Source organism: Ixodes scapularis, unplaced genomic scaffold (assembly GCF_016920785.2).
Source record: "Ixodes scapularis isolate PalLabHiFi unplaced genomic scaffold, ASM1692078v2 ptg000830l_1__unscaffolded, whole genome shotgun sequence".
Taxonomy (NCBI): domain Eukaryota; kingdom Metazoa; phylum Arthropoda; class Arachnida; order Ixodida; family Ixodidae; genus Ixodes; species Ixodes scapularis.
Genome location: NW_024610048.1, coordinates 80,195 through 97,288, shown reverse-complemented (window position 1 = coordinate 97,288; position 17,094 = coordinate 80,195).

The window sequence follows — 17,094 nt, the reverse complement described above, 5'->3', positions numbered from 1 at the left end:
ATATTAAACCGTATCAGGCAACACCTGAATATAATAGAAGTAGTTTAATAGAGTGACACACCTACTGTTTCACCTTCCGATGTACTGCAGCTGATGCTACAAGCCATCCCTTACAAAAATGTCACATCTAGACTTATAATGAAAATAGAGATATGGATATATAAGGAATTTGGCAGATATGACCACATATGCATAATCAGGCCGTATATGGATAGATATAGCCATATCTGCCCAATTCCTTATATACCATATATAGACTGCTTCATATGATCCCGTGTTTGGGCCTGGTAAATAGGGTACCCACCTCATATAAAGCAATTTTCATGTGATGCTCCTTCTAGCATCACATTAAAATGATTGCCATGGGGCAGGTACCATACTTTCAGGTCCAGACATGGGATCATATAATGCATTTCTATGAATATCCACAAAATATAAATTTTTTTTATTTTTATTTAGAGGATACTACAAGCCATCGAAGGCCCAAGTAGGTGTGGGATACAACATATACATTCACACATAAAACGAAAGCAAATAACACGACATTAAAAGGTTTACAACTAACTAGCAAATATACAGAATATAATATTTAAAAAAAGGGGGAGGGGGGGGGGGAAAGCAAGCATCAAGCAGTATGTAATTCCATCATGCACTAATACAAAATGACCTATCCAGATGTAGTATGAAGGTATATACAATCCTAATGTCCATGCGAAAAAGATGAAGGTGCAGCAATGTACAAAGCACAACACGTTAGTTATCAAGACGCTCGAGACCTTCTACAAAGTTGGTGTCGATATATAGTTCGAGACGTAAACCGTTCCAGTCGCTAATAGTGCGAGGGAAAAAGCTAAACTTAAACATATTAGTACGCGCAAAAATGGGTGTTAGTGAAAACTGATGTCTGTGCCGCGTAGCTCTTGACGCTAAAGGGGAAATATATTGCAATGGGTCTATGCGAGTCTGTCCTTGCTGAAGATGAAACAAGAATTTCAACCGCGCTAGTTTCCTTCTGGCCTGCAGAGTCTGTATTCCGTTAGCCTGCATAAGTTGAGATGGGGAATCCAGCCTTCTATACTTTCCGTAAATTAACCGAACCGCTCGACGTTGCACCATCTCCAACTTCCGGATATCTTTCTGAGTGAATGGATCCCAAACGATATTTGCATACTCCAACTTGGATCTGACTAATGAATAATACGCATGTAGCTTAACCTGAATCGGAGCGTCGTTCAACTTTCTTTTAATGAAACCCAACTTCCTGGATGCCGAAGTACAGATATGTTTTATATGAGGAGACCAAGAAAGTGTGTCCGATATAATTAAACCAAGATATTTACATTCTCGCTCCACAGTAACCGGGGTGTCCGCGATATTATAAATGTATTCAAAGGGTTGCTTCTTTTTTGTAATACGTAAAAGAGTTGATTTAGCAGAGTTAAGCTTCATTTTCCACGTATCGCACCATGATACAACGGAATGCAAACTATGATCTAGCAATAACTGATCCGAGCTCAAAGTTATTTCTTTAAAAATAATGCAATCGTCGGCAAAAAGACGTATATGGACACCTGCGTCAATGATTGAAACAATATCATTTATGTACACCAAGAACAAAAGAGGACCTAAAACGTTCCCTTGGGGGACCCCTGACGTTACAGGCAGAACTGGAGAGATGCAACCTCCGACGGAAACAGACTGTGTGCGATGTGACAAGTATGCAGCAATCCAGTTAACAAAACCATGTGGAAGACCAAGCTGTTCAAGTTTACAAAGCAGTTGTTCATGAGGCACCTTATCGAAAGCTTTGCTGAAGTCCAGGAAAAGCACATCGATTTGACCTCCCCTATCGAGGATTTGCGCAAACTCATGGATGGTAGTGACGAGTTGGGTCGTAGTTGACAAGCCTTTGCGAAAGCCATGTTGAAATTCTGTTAGAAAATTACGACTGTCCAGCAGTTCATTGATTTGGCTGCAGATGATATGCTCTATTAATTTACACGAAGAAGAAGTCAAGGAAATTGGACGGTAGTTCTCAACTGCTAGGCGATCCCCTTTTTTGTGCACAGGTACCACTATGGCAGTTCGCCAATCATCTGGCAGCGAGCTGTTTGAGTATGATGCACGAAAAATAATGAGAAGATAATGGGCTAGGGACTCAGCGTACCGTCGTAAAAACCTGTTTGGGATCTTATCGGGACCAGCACTTGTTTTCGTTTTCAGTGACAACAGCAAAGAAACTATGCCGTAATAAGTTATGAACTCAGAGTGATAGTTTGATGTGGTGGAAATCACATAATCATGGTTACGGATATCGGAAAAAACCGACTGAAAATACTCATTGAAATGGCACGCTATAACACCAGGATCAGTTGAGACAGTGTCATTCACCACGATTTGCTCAACAGGCTTATTTGTTTCAGTCAAGTAGCGCCAAAACTTTTGGGGGTCATGTTTAAGATAGTTTAGAAGCGTACCGGAGAAGTAGTTGTTTCTAGCCACTGCAATTAGGCTACGAAGACCGCTCTGCTGATTGGTGACATCACAGTTAACTGGCCTTGATTTCTTCGCTCGTTTTATCCTGCGCTTGAGATGTATGATTTTTCTGTTAATCCACGGATTATTACGATTAATACGCTTGTATTTTGTGGGTACAAATTTGTCAAGGCAGTATTCACATAAGTTCTTAAATTTTAGCCAAAGGGTATCAACATTTGTATCAGTGAAATTATCAAGATTTATGTCAAGATAATCGAGTATGCTAGTATCGTCAGCTCGCGAGTAGTCTTTGAAAGGTGAATATATAACTCTTTTTGTAGGTGAAAAGCGCTCAAGTAAACAAGTCAAGAGGACCAAATAGTGATCAGATATACCCTGTTCAACAGATATGGTGCAATCACTAAGCGAATTGTTTACGAAAACAAGATCAAGAATTGAGTGACTTGTACCATGTACTCTGGTTGGATCCTGAACTAACTGCGTCAGATCAAAGGCGAACATCATATCAAAAATAATTTCAGTTGCAGAAGAAGAACCACACATATTCGGCCAGTCAACGGACGTGGTATTAAAGTCACCAGCCAGGATTATTTTATGGCTGCTAAATTTAAACAAGTGGTCAAATAACCTGCACAAGTAGTCAGGAGTAGCAGAGGGGGGTCGATAAACAGTTCCAAGGATAACAGTGTTGCCCCAACAGTTAAGGCGTAGAAACAAGCTTTCATGATTTTCTATTTGGGTTTCCAGGACCGCTTCAATGCCTGGTTTAAGTAAAACAGCCAGTCCGCCACCCCTTCCATCACGATCCCTGCGAAATACATTGTACTGATCCGGAAATACCTCTCCGTCACTAATGTAATCAGTAAGCCAGGTTTCGGTTATAACACAAACATGCGGGTCATGCGTAAAAAGGATAGATTCAAGTGCGTGTGATTTGTTGACGACACTTTGTGCATTTAAGTTCAAAAGTCGAAACTCTTTACGATTAGGTACAAGTCAGTCAGAACGGGCGGTTTTCATCTGGGTTGAAATACTTGCGCGTGTATTTTTGTTTTCATCCCATACAAATACATCGTCATTCACGTGAAGCTTATCATTAAATAGATAAACACGGGCGCCTTTATCTTTATCGTTTCTGGCACTCTCCCACAGCATTTTTCTTTTCATGAGTGTAGCCTGCGAGTAATCATTGTTTATAAACACTTTCGAGCCTTTAAGTTTTTTAGCATTACGAAGGATTTCCGTTTTTTCATTGCAATCCTGAAAGTATAAAATAATCGGTCTTTTGGAGCCATGTTTACCAAGCCTGTGAGCACGCGCCACGGACGAACACGCAACGCCCAGTTTATCTTGAAAAAGTTCAACGACTACTGTTCTTTTTAATTGGTCGTCGGTTTCATTGGGAGTTTCGGGGATGCCATGGATTACAAGGTTTAAACGGCGACTTCTGTCTTCCAGATCAGTAATTTTTGCATTTTGTTTCAATATAATTCGCTCAAGAGCAGTTACAGTTTGCTTTAGGGAATCAATCTGCATAGTCTTTATTTGTAGATCGCTCAGAGTTCTCTCGATTCCCGTGCATTTAGACGTTAGGTCTTCAATTTTTTTGTCATTACGATCGTGTCGAGCCCTGAGCTCAGATATTTCACTTTTAATCGCGATTTGGCCATCAATGATTGTCTGAAACATTTCTTCAGTTGTAGGCCCCGGGTTTGACTCCACATCCCCACACAAAAGAAGCGTACATACTAACAAACAGTCATGCGCAATGTGACACAAAGTCCGTGGGCACGGCACAACTACAATCGTAATATCATCACTTCTAAACGATCTGAATGAATAACCAACCTGTAGGAAGAGCCAGCAGAGGTTAGGCGACATGCTTGCTCGACAATCGCCGTGCCCACTGAAGATGAAATGTTGTGGCAGCTCCCTTTGTAGGTGTCTCACAGGTGACGTAACCGCGGAAGCGGAAATCGACCCAAGCGCTGCGATGACCGTGGTGGGCTTCAGCGCGTGAAGATGACTGGCGTCCGGCACGGATTTACTGAGCGTCATCGTGGGCGTGGGGGCCAGGTGGCTAGTGATGTTGCATTCCCCTTTGGAGCATCCGTAGAAGCATGACAGCGCCTGTAGGAAGAGCCAGCAGAGGTTAGGCGACATGCTTGGTCGACAATCGCCGTGCCCACTGAAGATGAAATGTTGTGGCAGCTCCCTTTGTAGGTGTCTCACAGGTGACGTAACCGCGGAAGCGGAAATCGACCCAAGCGCTGCGATGACCGTGGTGGGCTTCAGCGCGTGAAGATGACTGGCGTCCGGCACGGATTTACTGAGCGTCATCGTGGGCGTGGGGGCCAGGTGGCTAGTGATGTTGCATTCCCCGTTGGAGCATCCGTAGAAGCATGACAGCGCCTGTAGGAAGAGCCAGCAGAGGTTAGGCGACATGCTTGCTCGACAATCGCCGTGCTATCTGCTGCTGCGTGCTACTGCTATCCCACACTGCCAAACGTGTTTTCGTAAATACATCGGTAGAATAGGCCACTGACCAATCTTTAGTGGCCTGGTTCGAAATGTGTAATTCCGACAAATCTGTATGCTACAAAAATGAAATGCAGGCGATCGCTAGTTAGCAAACATTGTAACATATCATTCGACGTCTGAAAGTCACAGCCCTTTGGCGGGATTGGTTGTCGAGGGAGCAGACAGATATGGTTTGCAAAAAAAGTTTTATACATAAAAGCGCCAAAATTCCAAACAAGCGCTTCCGCCGTTCAAGAAAAAATAATAGTAATATCACACGAACAACCATTAAAATAAACTAAAAATGTAATAGCACACAGACTCCTATTAAAATAAAACAAAAGGAAGGCGACAATTAAATGTAAACTATACGAAAGTTCCAAAGTCGTTGATCCTCACTCACAGGGTAAAGTTCTGATTCAACTCTCCGGTCGAGCAGAGCAGTTTTGACATGGGCTTGCTTGCTAGCCTCGTCGTTGAAGTCCTTCCTTGCTCCGTGCGATGTTCAAAGTCCCCCAGTCGCTCCTCGCTGGCCTTGTTTTTTCGTTCAGTCCCGAAATCATCCCTTGTGACCAACACGTCGCACACACACACACGCACAGACACCATTGTTCGCCGGAAGCAATACAAGATGAAAAGTTCATTACTGCTCCTTGAACACGACGAGGTCACCACCGTTTCCCGGACTGGAAAATGACGAGGGCATCATATTTTTAACTAAAACTTAATAAAAGAAAAAAATAAATAAATAATGAACACATAAGTAACAGAAACCCGAACTAAATCATAAGAAAAAAATGAAATAACGAACACACAAATAAAAAAGAGTAAAAACACAAAGGACTTACTCAGAAAGCCACATTTGTTCAATTAAAAATGACGTTTAAGCCTGATAAAAAAATATGCCTGCTGTGCTAACCATAACCAATATGGTGTGTAAACTATGCGACTTTGAGCAATGCAGGGATATTTGTGATCATAATCAAATGTCATTGCGAACTCAAAACGTGTGGCTGCCTGCCTAGGTCCTTCATATTACTATTTTTCTGAATTCTGTGTTCATTATTGTGGCTGCTCAGGACCAGGCGGAACTTGGTGGTGCTTTTCCCGTTTCGACTTTATTTCGGACAGCTTTGTGCCCATAGAGAGAAACACTAACTTCTCTACATAATCCCACCCCTTCTCCTTGGAGATACCCTCCGTGTATGCTGTAATTGGAAGAAAAAAAAACAATAATCAGCAGATATACACATTATTAGCTACATTGATTTGTAATAATTTTTCTAAATAGGCCCCTGGCCTAGGACAACACAAGACCTTTTTTTGGGCGATGTAAAGTTTTGACACAAACAATTTGGCCCGCATTTTGCAGAACATACCCTGTAAAAGCTTAAAGTGCACCATTACGATTTCGGCATACTTTACATCACCACTGTGCTTCCTATGTGCATGACGTTTAAAAGCCAAATCCGTAAACACTTCACAATAATTGATGCGTATTAAGGAGTGTGCTTTATGTGGGGCCTTTAAGTGCAAAGCATCCAAAGTGCGCGTCCGTCTGCATTTGCACACTATACAGAAGAGGGGAGAATGCGGGCGGACTGCTGTTTTCACTCCTTGCAGCATATAGCTCAAGGATTCTTTAATTTTGCATATACAGGGCATTTCACCGCACAGAACGTACAAACACAAGCTTGGAGATCGCACACGCAGTCTCAAAAAACGATTCCATCGCTTTTTTTTTTTGCACCATAAAACGTTGTGTAATCATAATCATAACATCAATGGGAGTACAGAAGATTGCATTAAAGTTCCCAATTGGGTCTGTTTTATACCGCACAGCCACTATCTATACACAAGTCAACTAGCTCTACACATACCGCTCAGCACACCACTGCTAGGCTGAATCAGTTAAATGTCACACTTGCCGAGCTTGAAGTACGGTTGTGATCTATACAAAGGTGAACAAGCAATCGTCGACTGCTCAGTACTGGGAGCATCATCCAGCAGCTGACTTGCTCTCCTTTTCAAATGCCTTGCGAACCAAGTGTGGTAAGTCGTCGGATAAGGAGAGAACGTCACCACACACGGAACTGAGCCGTTGATACTCACCTGTTTACCTTCATATGGATCAAGTCTCTGTCTGGCCGAAGTAGCCAGTGTGTGTGCAGCACAAACGGCTGTATTGAAATCTCAAAAGGATGAAAGTTCAGAAGAGGCTTGGTAAGGTCACATTGCAAGTATGCCCATGCAAATTTAACTTTCTAGAACATAAAAATGCAATTCAAATTGTCACCCAAGACAAGCTGCTCTTACACAGCTGTATATATAAGGCAGCTTACCCATCAACAACTTTTGCACACTGCCATGGACTGAACCTCGGCCTGGTCGATGCTAGCGTCTGTTCGGCGAGGGTTGCACTGAGTAGAAAGGTGAAAAATGTGCCGTATATTATGTGAAACAAACAAGCAAAAGCAATCCTAGCATGCACAATTCGCTAGAGGCACTGACAAATAAAAATCAGAGGTTCGGTCAGTTACGTTAACGCAATATACTTCAAACGCGTACCATGAGTGCTGGCAAAATATTTGCTGCCTTCAATCTACATAAGCTTGTAAATGGACATGCCAAATAACAAATAACTTAAAAGCTGAAATATATTTCGATGGAACTACAAAAACCGAAGACTAGCTCTGGAAATATGGTGCTGTCTACTACACCATAGATGTGTAGAATCGGACTACAGCGTCCCCCTTACAAAGACTGAAGCAAAACAAGTATAGAGTCTGCAGTGTCACTACAACAGAAACGATGGTATTGTGATCTCGTGGAGATAAAAGTTCGGAACAAGTGTGACAGGCTTTGGCATGACAAATATGCCAATGGCATTATTCATTTTTGTATATTCTACGGTGACAGTGCAGGGAAACAATCACACAAGAGATACTCAGAAAGACAAGCACACGCGCTAAACTTATAGCTCTTGTGTATTCGACTACTTCATTCTTCTCTTCAACACTTGCAAGACTTGCGTATTCACGCAAGTCTTGCAAGTGTTGAGTTGTAGGTACAGTGCCCTGGTTGTGTCCATGTGCGATATATGACCAAATACCACAAGAACTAACACCGCAAACTTCTCCGAAAACCAATGGGCGCGGCGGCGAGCGGTAAAAGTGGTGGTGTTCACCACTCTCACCGTTTGTTTGTGTTTGTGTGTTGCTACTAACAAGCGCACCAATGGGAAGGCTTCAGCCATTATTGGGAACACTAAATAAACAAATAAAAAATACAGATACAACACAGCAATACTGGATGCAATTAGTGACGCACTTCTGTTGGGGTTCTGTGGATATTTTTACAGCGTGTAGTTGGTGAGCCATTTCAAAGTTGCGATGAGTTGCTCGCTGTAGGTGAGCAATTTAGCCAGTGCAGTATGACTGCTAGCCTGGAATCTACAACCTGCACCACGCAGTAGTGATACGCATGCCAGTACGATGCTTTCTAGATCGAAATGGGCAGGGGTTCGGACTGAACCCAGGATCCCAGGGTTCTGCAGCGCAAGCTTTCGTTCCACGTGCTCCAAATGGTGTGCGCTAGCCCAGTCGGCCATCGACCCCCAACGCAAGGCAACGCAATGCACTTCTGTTGTAAACTCGGCATTCCGCTTACGAATGAAATGCGCAGTTTCCCTAAAGGCTTTCATTCCACGTGAGTGGCAACAGAATTGCTAAAGGCCAGCCCATAAATGCAGTCTGTGTCAAAAACAATCCTAGCAGCAATAAGTTGCTATTCTATTGCTAACCTTACCATGAACAGCCTTGGCAGTCTTTCATGAAGCCAGGACTTCAGCAGGGGAGACTGTCATTTTGTGTCGTCTCAGGTCACTCACATCAGGATGGCGAAAGTGAATGCCAACATCTAATTGGGAAAGGCTGCAGTAAGTACAAAGATGAAAACACAGGTTAGAATACATGATAAAAAATATCATGGACCAACTTGAAAAAGTGCACAAAAAGACAAGGACAAAAATACAGAAACACGTAGGACGCAGACTGGTGTACATTCGCAACTCGATTGATTGTACACAAAAGAAAATAAGAGGATGAGAGAAGTCAGAAGGGCTTTACTCGGAGAATGTGAGCTTCAGGAACCGGGATGTGAGGCAAAGATGTCAGGTAGATTGTTTTACAGACACTCTAGAACTAGCAACAGCCTTTCCATGTAGTAAAGTGGTGAGTTCATCCTGATTGAACATCTTGAAAAATAGTACCCAAAAAACAAGGAATAAAGGCTAGGACTACATACACTACATACGAGTGCAGACTCCCAACGTACATACATCAGAAAAGAAAAAAAAAAGAATGCGTTAGGAGCTTTAACAAAAGTTCGAACAGGTACAAGTGGGCCGTGCTAATTCACCCATATGCATAATACTGTAAAAACAATTTCCTCGGCAGCTCAGGTAACCGACGGATGTGCGGACACCATTGGTTGCCCCATACTACGAATAAGAAAGGCCTAAAATAATTATCTTCTGTTTTTATAGTATCTGCTAATTATTGACGTTTTTCCTAAGGATGACATACACGAGTAGTGTAAACAGTGCATAGGTATGTGACAATCCATCGTAGATTTTAGAGATAGATTGAGCTCTCTTTATGTACTAGCCATCTATCTGTTACCTTCACTAACATAAAAACTACTTTTTTTTTTTTTTTGTCGGCTCTTGCTAACAGGTAAATCAGCGCGTTCCACTAGGGCCTGTGCTGGAGCCCTTCCGCATTTATATTGCTCCCTTCTCTGATTTATGCGAGTTCAGTTTGCGCTTGCATGAGAGGTCTATGTGTTACTTTTCCTGTCTCCTTGATTTTTTTGCGAACTATTTTTCAAGATGTTCCATTAGTACCAGCTCACCACCTTATTACAATCATGCAACAACTAAAAACAATTACAACTTGCACCGTTCGCTAAAGGCAATACCAAACGAAAAAACAGGGATTTGGTGAGGTATGTCTAACACTATATACTTACACTGAAAAAAATATAGATACCAAAAAATGGCGAGACACTATCTTAATTCAGGACATGCTTGTAAATTTCCCTAGAAGCTTGTAATTAATACTTGATATCCTCTAAAAAACAGCAGTAGGAAAAGAATAAATGCTTCACCATTTAAAGCAGCCTGAGTGTTTCTGGAGCTGTGAAATTCGTTGCACGTACGTTGGATCATACAAAACACGTGTACAGCAAATGATATTTAGAGCTCGACATTTCGCGAGGAATAAGTGCCGGCGTCAAAAATTATTTCGCGGGCACAAATTTTTGCGATCGGAAGTGATATGCTATGCATTAATAACCATGGGGTGAATTCATTGCGGCACCAATTTTTGGCAACTCTTTTCAGATTACGAATCGCGAAAATGAAATCGTTTGGAGACGACTGGGCGGTGGAAGCTACGGGCTTGCTCGATCAATCAATCGCTGCTTTTTGTCGGGTCCAGCTCTCCGCATGCAATGGCGTCGGCGATGGAGGGGCACCGCACCGCGCGCTTCCAGACATTCTAGTTTACCGTAAACAATACGGCAGAGGGAGGCCCTTGGGGAGGCAATCCTCCCCCATCCGCTTTGACCCCCACCCCCGCACCCCCCGTCTCCCAAAGAGCTCCGCCGCTACTGATGAACCTTGAGCGAGTACAGTCTCTGCATCGGGGAAAAAAGAAGAAAAACAGCCTCGCATAACACCATTCGCGCACAATTAATAATACTGGTAAAAGCAAGCGATCTACAGACAATAACAAGCTTTCTGAACGCAGGAAATAAGCTAGCCCTAACGAACAAAGAAACAAACTTACTTCGGTTGCCGTGCCAGGATCTTGGCTGTTGAGCCGATTTGACGAAGTTCCACTTCTCACAGTCGCTTCCGTCTTTTTCGGACACGTTTCAAACTAAGGCAAACTCCACGCATCACGACTAATCGGGAAATTTAACCGTTATCCGGTCGTGAACGCAGACATTTAAACGCACACGGCCGATACGACCGGCCAACCGTGCGAAAAATAGGCTGTTGATTCGATGAGATTGTTTTTGTATCTTCAAAACGTTTCAAACAAAAGAATAAGCAAACCGCATTATGAAACTCATGAAAGACACAGCAATAATAAATTATTGCAGACGTCATTATTACCATAATATTATGAAGAAGTCCTGAACACGTAGCAAAATATTAAATACAAAACTAAGTGTACAAGAGTGAGAAACGAATTCAGCATGACATGTATCTTTCCAGAAAACACACAAGGATAACCGGGCGACATTAGCCAAGTTTGCTGACGCGCTATCTTGCAGAGCGTGCGGACTTTGGTTCGAATCCCGAAAAACACTCTTTTTTTATATGTTTTTTTTTTTGTATTAGTTTTTATTATTTTAAATATTTTTTCCCTTTTGTATTAGTTTTTATTACTTTAAATATTTTTTCTCGCCTACTTGTGTTAGTTTTTATTATTTCTAATATTTTTTTTCTCGCCTTTTTGTATTAGTTTTTATTATTTAAAATATTGTTTCTCACCTTCTTGTATTAGTTTTTATATTTTTAAATATTTTTTCTCACCTTTCTGTATTAGATTTCATTATTTTAAATATTTTCTATGTTTTTGCTGTCGTCGGCACCGTTCTTTAGGGTAATAATCACGGAAAAGGTGAAAAAAAAAGTGCGAGCCTAAGTTTGAATTGTTGCAAAGCACAAACCGCGGCCCTCTTGTTTTGCCGGGATAATGCATAACCGTAGGCAAACAGTACAAGTCCTTTCAAAGAAGAAAGAAATGTAATAACAATGAGCATATTGCGAGCAAAATGGGAAAATGTGTAAGTGGTAAAACTGCCACAGTAATGCAGCTGAAGTTTGTCTGAAAGCGGCCATCTTCACCCACTGTCGAATCAAAAATACCGTAATTTTAAGGCAGTAATATAGCTGAGCTCATAGCCCGCTACGTATTAAGCACATCTCTTGATATTCTGACTTCCGGAAAGTAGTATTTAATTTGTTCTCGTAGATCAGTGCTATCCCCCGCGTGCCGCCGGGTTTTATTTATAATGGTTGCGCTCCGCAGTTTTACTTTTTTATTAGGCCTAGACACGTTTTTATTCCTGAGATTCAAGTGCAGCACGGATAATTAAACTAGCGTTCAGAAATGGCATCCTTCAACGTTGTAACAATTATTTTTCGTAGCGTCAAGGGGTCACATTCACAAACCCGGCAGTGTGAACATCCAAAATGCAGTGCTGTTTTTCGCTTTTTTTGCGTTAAAAAAAGAAGTTTTTATATTCGCGTTCCTCTGGAACGGTATGTCGTATAACATAATTTATCAAAGCGACAGATATCGATTGAGTATGGGAACGTTCGAAATATTTCTGTTAGATAATCGTAACTACCACAGAAAGCAGTTGATTCCTGTCTGAAATAGCATATTTTCGCACTCAATTTCGTAGAGTCATAAGCAATAAACACATCTCTTACTTTTCTAGTCTCTGGAAAGTAATGTTTATTATTGTTTTTGTAACTCAAAGCGCGTGCTCAATCATGACACGTTTTTTTTTTTTTTTTTAATTTTTAGGCTTTGTTATACCGCTTTTATTTTTTATCAGGGCCAAACACCTGCGTATACCACCGGACCTTAAGTATAGTACATCAAATTAAACTAGCTTCCTGAAAAAAAGTGATGTTCGGCGTTGTAAAATTTATTTTTCGTGGCGTAGGTGGTGATATTCTCAAATCTTCTGCAGCTAATTTTCTTCACCGTATTGTTTTTTCTTGCGTTTTCGCGATAAAACACGTCAGCCTTGCCATGCTGGGATAAAATACCCTAGCGTCGGCAGTCATTTAGGAAGGATTGATCAACGCAAACATTTCCACTCGCTATCCATGAATTGCCACAGTTTGTCAGAATCTCAATGACTTGACTTCATAGTGAAAAAGGCGAAAAAAATAAAACGATGCCGGTCAGTAAACGGGTCTTCCATGACGGGGCTCGCCAGCTTGAACACCAAAGCGCCGATGCCGGCCAGTCACTGAACGTCCATGTAAATACTGGCCATCAAAGGATATATTAGCTTTCACTTCACAAAATAATTTTAATTTTTGTGATTGTTTTCTGTTCAGATAAATTCTGGATCACGGTTAATATGAAACATACACTTAACGCCAATGTCAAACCTGTCGCATTGTTTTTTTCTTTCTGTGTTGTCTCAAAATCGTCACTAGCGACGTTTCAGACTAAATGAGTACCAGGTTTTCTTTTCCGCCAGCTCTGCATGACAGTCAATTTACTTCGTTTCTTCATACTCGCTACTGCATGTCAGGAACATTGGTGGTTTTGATAGAACCGAATTGGATGGACATCTGAGAATTCTAACTTATTAGTTATTACACTGAAGGCGACACGTACTGACACATGCAGCGATGTAGGAGTGTGATAGATTTAGAAATATACTTTTTTTAATTATAAGCACGACTAATGATTCCAACCAAGTATCCTTAATCCTAAAGTTAGATTGAACGGAAATTGTATTACCAGATTCACCACTCGCTGAAAGTAACTCTGTCAAATTGCCACAATATTTCAAGATCCGTCCTCCAAATCATACCTGAGAAAAAAAAAATTTGTTTCGGCTAATATTGGTTAAAACCAGTTACCGGTAGATACTTTACGGTTACAGTGACGGTTACGTTTTTTTTTTTTTTTTAAATTTCAAATAACAATTTTGTTCCTGTTACGGTTACTGAAAATGTTCGTTCCTAAATGGTTTTCGGTTTCGGTTACGGTTTAAATCCCTGCTTTGCGTACCTATATTGATAAAAGCCCCTAAAATTGCCTGCATGTGCACCATAATAGAATGTTCAGCATGCAGGCATAAACAATGAGACCGCAGGAAAGCTGTCAAAGATACTGAAATGACACCTTCCGATTGTGTGTACATCTAGCTGTGGCATCGAATTAGTTCTTGTTTTTGTTTGTTTTTATGTGGAGAAAATTATATAAAAAAGGTTATTTGACAGTTATCAAGCAATTATTTAAAAAATAATTAAAAAATAACAAAACGTAGTTTAAGCATAATAATGAACAACTATTGCAGAGTGCATAAAAATGCTAGATGGAATCAGATGGCGATGACTTGCACAAAAATCGCCGTGATGTCGCCTTTTTGGCGCCGCACATCAGCTGGCTGTCTTCTGCGGTCTGAGCTTTGATCAACGCAGCAGCCCGTACGTACGGTATCGGGATGGATTGTTTGCAACTTGATATTTCAACCATACGCTTGAAAGTCTTCGGCATCAGGCGGCTGAACCGATTTTCTTTGGAACAAGATATGGCACAGTATGGTTTGTGCAAAGCGGATATTTTCAGTCTAGACTTTGTCCAATTTGTTTTTTAACCGAATTTGACAAGGAATGGTTTGTTCGAACCGCATATTGTGTGTCTGGAATTCCTTCAATTGTACTTCGAACCAGACTCCAAAAATCACGGTTTGTTCGAACCAATTAGGAAAATCACGGTTTGTGTGAACCGGAATTTGACGGTCTGGAATTCCTCCAATTTGACTTTGAAGCGGATTGGGAAAATCACGGTCTGTGCGAACTGGAATCTGTCTGTCCGGAATTGCTCCAATTTGACTTTGAACCGGATCAGAAAAATCACGGTATGACCGAACCGGAATTCGCCTCTCCGGAATTCCTCCAACTTGACTTTGAACCGGATTTGAAATTCACGGTTTGTGCGAACCGGAAGCCGCCTCTCCGGTGTGACTCCGGTTTGATCTTAGTCCGGATTTCACTTTCCGGACTGATTTCAAAACGTTATTTTTGCTAGGGCTAGCGACCATAAAATGTGATTAGGTTGTGGGCCCAAGATACTTTCAGGAGTTAACGCCAGCTGCGCATCCCAGCGGTTAGCAGGTGCTTAAACACTGCTAGAAATTTGAAGCAAGTGCACACAAGATACAGTCTGAGTTAAAACATGTTCATACCTTTTTTTCTCAAGAAATAATTAATGGGCCATTTCCATCTTTCATGTACAAGGCAATCTCTGATTTTTAGAGCAATAAAGTCCATATGAAAAACTACAAATCCTGGAAAAGCAAAACTGAAAATATGGAATGTGATTAGATTATTAACAGAGTGCGATGACAGAATAAATTTCCCAATTTCTGCAAACTATGAGTTACACGTAAGCGCATTGCAAGAGCCTCAGCTTAACTCTCGCGGGAACTAGACAACAAAACCAACTTGAGACCTATGCTACGAATTGACAAAGGAAGTCCGAAAATGCCTTCGAAGATGAAATTGCTGCAATCAATGAGTTTCTGCATGTATGCTGTCACGAGTTACTTTCAGAAGTTACTGCCAACTGTGTCTCTCAGAGATAATTACACACTGTGTTAGTAAGAAATTTCAAGCAAGCGCACATAAGGTGCCGTATGGAGTAAAACCTGTTCATACCTTCATTCTTGAGAAATAATTAGTGCGCCATGCCCAGCTTTTATGTGGAAGGTAATCTCTAACTTCCCGAGCAATCAAGTCCATACGGAAAACTACAGAACCTGGAAAAAAAAGTGGAATGTGATTAGGTTCCGAACAGAATGCAATGACAAACTAAACCTCCCGATTTCTGCAAACTATGAGTTATACATAAGCGCAGTGCAGGTCACTCAGATTCATTCTGGCAGGCCCTAATCAGTGAAACCAACGTGTGACTTATGCTATGAAACCATTTTAACAAGGCAAGTTCGAAAAATACCTTTCAAAATGAAATTTCCACATTCAATGAGTTTCTTCAAGCCTGCTGCCACAAGTTAATTTCAGAGGTTACTGCCAAGTGCACCTCCCAGAGATAGGTGTTCGAACACTTTGTTAGTAAGAAATTGCAAACAAGTGCACACAAGATGCAGCACTGAGTAAACCATGTTCGTATCTTTATTCTTGCAAAAATAATTACTGGGTTACGTCCAGGTTTCAAGTGGAAGGCAATGTGCGTAACCTGCACAGCAATCAAGTCTATATGAACAACTATAGAACCTCGAAACAAAGAAAAACAAAAAAATGTGGAATGTGGTTAGGTTCTGAACAGAATGCAATGACAAACTAAACCACCCGATACCTGCAAACTATGAGTTGCACGTAAGTGCACTGCAGGTGTCAGTGTGATTTAAGAAAGCTGTAAACCCAAGTGAAATCACTTGAAAGGGGCCAGGACACAGCAATTAGGCAAGTTAGGGTATTCATTACATGATAGCCCCATAGGTTACTGGGCATACAGAAAACACTTAAGAATATTTAAAGTTCCAATAATTACAAAAATATATCTTTTAATGTTTCTGATTTTTATCTGGTGACCAGGATACCTTGGTGACCAGGCGATGCCTGAACATCGGACTCTGAGAACACCAAAGCTCATTGCAAGGGACCGCATACTAGCATTTAGCAGTGCACTGTCGAGATTGCGGTGCAAACTGCAGTTCTCCAACACCATTGTATTGTTTAAACACCAAGACCAAATGTGTAAGGAAATGAAGGAAACCTATTACATAATAAAAAAACAGACCATCTTGAGTGAGCCAACCTTCACTGACTCCAACGAACAGTGAGATTCATTTTCTGAATCTTGGTTAGCATGTGGAGTGTGCAATGAAGAAGAAGGAAGTGCAAAATCCACGGTGCGCCTTATACCCGAGCGAACATAGTGCAACCTACACCTTCCAATGAAATATCAGTTGTTAGTAAGCACTTATCCTATGTAGTCTTTCCTTTTTGTCCTTTTCCCTTTCGTGCTGTTTTTCACGAAGAAAATTTCGAATCCATGATAAAGTGAGAGAATCAAGATTTAGTAAGGAAAGTTTTGATATTAAATGACAGTGAGATACATGATCGAAAGCCTTAGAATAATAAAAATATATGGCATCATACTTGGGAGTAAGTGTTCATATTAACATGAATATCACGGGTGAACTCCAGCAACTGCCTCTAGCATGAATATCTTTTACGAAACCTGTACTAATTCTGGTAGAAAAAGTCGTTAGTAGATT